The following is a 5665-nucleotide window of genomic DNA, read 5'->3' as shown; positions in this document are numbered from 1 at the left end:
CATTAGGTCTTCATCCTGTTTCCCATTTGAGGCACTATGGGAAATCAAACAATATTTATACTCGCATTCCATGAGAGTCATTTTAAGAGTAATGCAGGCAAATTCCACTTTTTTCATGTTATTCCACCTGGAAAATCTTGGTGTGCAGTTTAAGTGCTCTTCACTAGGCCAGCAGAATTCTGTAATTATAAATCACAGTACAGCTTTAAATAAAGCCAAAGCATTTTCAATATCAGATATTAAAAAAGCAGATGAACTTAAATAAATTGCTACCATGTAACGTGAAGTATCTGTTGTTATGCTTATGTTGCATTAAAGGAAGACAAAACTACTGCATGAAATAGGTTCACTGCTGAAGAGGTAACCAGATAGGAGCCACAGAGAACCTGCAAATAATAAGAGGCAATACAAATTCTTGCATAGCAAACCTTAGCTGTTACTTGATTCCTTTCTTCAATTATACTAAGTGTTCCAGCATTGTTTGATTTGGTTTGTTTAAATCATTAGTGATGCAGTGGAGAAAAAGGATACTGTTATTGATTCTAGAGTTGTAACAGAATACCATGAAAAGTAGGTGCTTATATCAAGTGTATCTGAAAAGATTGACCAAAATAGAGCTTTAGGAGAGACTCTTTACATAGGAGCTGTGTGTTAGAACTAAAGAGGCAGTTTGGAAAGATGACAATAATCTATGGCAGTGTGCCTCAGGGACGACAAAGCGTTACATTGTCCCACCCCAAACCCCTTGTGAAGGGCAGCCCAGGAGTTTGAGCTTGATTGGGTTTGAGTCCCTGGGGGGTTCTCCCTTGGTGTGTTTCTACTGGTCCCTGACCCTGAACTCCACCCTCAAAGCTGGTGACCCTTGTGAGTTCTGTCTCTCAAAAGCCCCTGCTGTGCCTCTGTTCAGGGCTCTCTGTTCTGGACCTGAGTTTGTTCCCATGCTGAATAAATGGTTTCATGAACGGGAGCCCATCTCGGTTGGTGTTCCATGCTGGTCCCCAGAATCCTGCGGCTTCCTGGATGAGATCCTAAGGTTGCTGACTGCAACAATAATCCTTTCAGGGTAAGTGGAGCTGGGCATTTTTTACATTCACATATATGAGTTTAAAAGTCAACTAAGACATTTTATTAATTTTATTCAGTTTCCACAAAACTTATTTTCTGTGAGCCATGGACTCTTTTATACAACCTTCAATTGATTACCAAGCTGATAGTAAAGTGCAGTAAACTGAACTTGAAATTCTTAATGTACCAGGTCCACATTACCTTATTTCTGTGCTAAGCTGGAGCCTCAGACAGTAACTCTTGTGACATTTCACCTCATGCTCAAAGTGGAGCATATTTTCTTATTTCTTACCTCCATCTCCTGTAATTTTTTTGAGAGTTCTGTCTATTGCTTTCTCTGGCAGTTCTAAACTCCTCACTGGTTCCATAGCACTTAACATTCAGTGCATACGTGCAGCATGACCAGAAAGTCAGGCTTAGCATGTTCTGCAGCAATTTAAAAAGCACAAGCTGGCCAAGGTTTTTCCCCACTGCATTCTAAGCAATCCCACTAGGCCAGGCTGACCTAGCTCTCCTACACACAGAATGGTGGAGAGCTCCCTGGTGAGTAGTACTGCTCTGGGTGCTCAGAATGTCACCCAGGACATTTCCAGCAGAGGAGCAGATCCTACATTCTTCCCAGAATTAATACATTCAGCTGGATATGATGAGCTCAGCAAAGACACCTGGCATCTGAGACACCTGGCACTTAAGTTTTGTCCACCTTTTGGAAATCTGGGACTGTATTTGACTTGGTGGAATCCAGGATATCTAAACAAAGGTATCTGTGATAAGATCTGTTCAAAATTTGCTGTAGAAAAGAAGCTGCCTTGACAGTAAGGATTGTAGAAGAAGTGAGTGAGCCTGAGTGCCATGTGTTCTAGCAACTAGAACATCCCATAAACGTTTCTTTAAAAGTACCCTCCTGAAGCAGGAGGGTGTTCATTTGATGTTCATCTGGAGTAAAATTTACCAAAAGCAGCAGTGTGCTGAACATGGATCACTCTACTGAAAGGTGACTTGTAAAAAATAATTGTGACATATTGGTTTCTTTTTAGGAAAACCAGGAAAATTTGGAGAGGGTTTTAAAATAAGTCAATAACTTTTGATACTGCAACCCAAGACATGCAAGTGACCCACACTGAAATACTGAAACAGGAACTCCAAGCTAACATATAACACCTACGGCTGATCTTGTTCTGGGAATAGCACACTTTCAACAACAAAAGGTCTCTCCTTATTTTACTCTAATATGGAAAATAAGATAAAATTCAGAGTGGCTTCTAAGTAAGAATGTTCTAGTGAGAAAATAGAGCAGGACTTCCGAAGGTCAGTAAGACTATAAGACATTGTTGAGTATTTGTAAAATGCACTAATAAGTGCCACTGTAAACCAAAGGGTTCTCCAACTTTGAGTATTAGCACCACTCTCCATCTGCCATTCAGGCACACAAACTGACTTGCAAAGTGTCTGTCCTGAGGACACACACGAGCAGAGGAGTGTGGAAATACACAGCATTTCTCTTGGACTTGACAATGACTCATCATGGTAAGGGCAATGAGGTACATCTGACACATCTGCTTGAAATGAAGATGCAAAGATTTAGTGTTTTTTAATTGGAAAAGGTGTTATTATTTATAAGAGATATTTGTGAATGCATTATATGATATTCAGTGCCATTATAGATCCCATGTGTACAGCATGAGGAATGTATATCTGTTACCGCTGAAGATCAATAGATCACGCGGACACAGGTTGAGGTATGGTGCAGAAAGAGCAGAGTTTATTTTTCCTCCCAGGATTTATAGGCTTGTGACCATGGCCAGGGATTGGATGGTCAGGATAACACTTTCTCACTGCACTGGCCATGAGAGATGTCCATCACAAGACGTGTAACAGAAAGAATGTACACATATCTATGTTTACAGTTACTGTCCTGGGAAAGTCCTTAGAAAACTATGTTAGCAAGCTCAAAAGCTGAGTTTTCAGGGCGACATCTCACCCTTTTAAGTTTAACAAAAAGAAATGAAAAAAGAAAAATGAACAGAGAAACTAGTAACATTATAAACAATCAGAAAATAAATAATATGAAAATACAATACTCCATACAATCAGAAGGCTGTAATTTCAGGGTGATATCTCACCCTTTCGTTATTACAAAAAACCAAAAAACAAAAAAATCAGAAAAACAACAAAACCCCAAAAAATAAATGAAACAAATGTCCAACATCCACACCTGCTTGTGGATGGCTCCCAATTTGGTCACAGAGGCAGAATCCATGGCCAAATTGAAAGGTGCCTGGGAAAACTTATGAAATGCTATGACAGCAGTCTGTGATTCTATCAATTGGGCTGATCCAGCCTCATGACTCTCTAAAAAAAACCTAAAAACAAACCAGCGACATCAATGGAAAGATTAATGTAATAAACTTGAGGAGCAGAAACTGCTCGCAGAACCTCCTCCAGCATCTACTGTGCCAGTGGGTCAGTGTCAGAGGTGACTTTAAAATCAGAGTCCCCCTTTAATAGACCAAACAAGGGAGACAGTTCTGTCATGGTCAGTCCATATAAGGACACAACCATGTGAAAGTCCATCAATATTTGGACATCATTCATGCAGTGTCTGCACTGAATGTAAAAAAAATAAAATAATTGCACCTCAAAATGCAGGACTGTTTGTCCCAAAATCATTTTTGACCCTGAAATAATTTCAAGGAGGTTGTTTCAGGAGTCACTTGCAGCTCCAGAGAGGGCTAGAGCCCCATATCATCGCAAATGCCGGCAAATTTTGCATGCCTTATGGCAAAATCTCCATTGATATCTCTGTGTGGGCTCAGCATTAATGATAGCTGGCACCAAAAAGACAAATTTCGGTCTGCCATCGGGATGCAGAGGAATTGTAAAAAACAGTCCTTCAGATCCACAATGAGGACTAGCCAATCAGCAGGAAGCATGGCAGGTAAAGGCATGCCAGCCTGCATCATCCCCATGCTTTCCATCATAGCAGTAACTTTCTGGAGGTCTTACAGCAACCCGCATTTCCCAGACTTCTTGATACAGAAAATTATAGCAACCCTCATTTTCCAGACTTCTTCTTGATACAGAAAACAGGAATGCCCCAGTGATTGGTTGAAACTCCAGATCACTGATTGTCCTTACATCAAGTCACGGATGGTAACTAGTCTATCATGAGAGAAGACAACAGAAAATGCTGAACAAAAAGTCAGTCTCAAGTTCCTATTTGCGTTGAACGTGTCAGCATCGGGTCCATCAGCAAACTTGACAATTGTGATGTCCATGCCAGTGTCAAAACCCACGGAAGCTAATCTCTGACAGCATCTCACCATGGACGGACCGGGTGCAGACCCGTTCAGGATGATCCCTGGCTGTCAGAACAGCAGTCCAGAGACCCAGGGAGGTCAAGGGAACCCGAAGCCACCATCTCCTCGCAGCTGGATCCCAGCTCTGCAAAAAATAAAACTCAAAAGGCACAAAGTGAGCAAATCCAGGTCCCGCAGGGATAGAAACAGTGTCCCCTAGGTGAGCAATGGTGCCTTGGGCAGTGATATTCAACCACGCCACAAGAAGAGCACTCAAGCCCTCACCCACCGGACCAAAGCATTTGGAAGCACATGGAATGCCTGATACAGTCAGCTGCACAGTCATTTGACAAGGGGACAAAGTCCACAGGCCAGCCGAAGAGGCTCCAGCAGCCTGGGACCCCTGGCCCGTCAAGGCCACCGGCTTCTCCCCCGGAACATCACCACCCGAACCAGTGTTAAACAGTGCAAGACCTTGGTCTGCCACCGCCGCAGGAGGCGACGGGGGAGGGGCAGCTCCAGCCGCAGGCTTTGGTGATGCCCAGGAACCCGAGGCGGGGGGGTTAGGAAGCAGCTCGGCACAGCCCGCTCCTGACGCGGGGGGGGACCGGGGTGCCGGTACAGGCACAGCCTGCAAAGCCGCGGCATTGTCCTCCTCTGCCGCCAGGGAACAGCCCGGGCTCGCAGGGGGAAAAACCGGCAGCATGGGGTCGGCAGAACCCGGCCCAGCGTCCGCAGCACTTGCAGAACCCGCCTCCACGCCACACGAATCCGGAGCGGGGGGGGGCAGCGTGCGCGGCCGCCTGCGCGGGGTCCGGGCCCGGCCCGTCCCCCACCGCGGGGTACGGCACGGGCCAGCCGCAGCAGGGGCACGGGACAGACCCTGAGGCGTCCCCCAGAGGCAGTGCCGCCACCCGTTCAAGCACCCCCACCTCGGTCTGTGCCGGGAGGGCACACGGAGGAGGCGACCCCACCCCGGACTTCCACCGCCGGGGCGCCGGCCGGGGCGGCGTTACACCCCTCGGGGCCATGGCACCCCCGACGGCCCGCTGGCAGGGCTCCAAGCCCGCCTCAGGCTTACACCGCCGCGGTGCTGGCCGAGGCGGGGTCACGCCCATCGATCCCGCGGCGTCCCCGTTCAACCTGCTGGGGGCCCCGGCGATCCCAGGAGAGCCGACCGCGGGACCCGACCTCAGAAAGCCACACCTTCCCCAGATCCCAAGCAGCTGGAGCAGCCGGGGCTGATAACCGACCAGCAGAGAATCGATCAGGGAATCCCCTAAAGCGTCCCAAGCTGACTG

Source organism: Parus major, chromosome 1A, assembly GCF_001522545.3.
Source record: "Parus major isolate Abel chromosome 1A, Parus_major1.1, whole genome shotgun sequence".
Lineage (NCBI taxonomy): Eukaryota > Metazoa > Chordata > Aves > Passeriformes > Paridae > Parus > Parus major.
The sequence above is the reverse complement of the archived record's forward strand: the minus strand, read 5'-3'. Positions refer to the sequence as shown.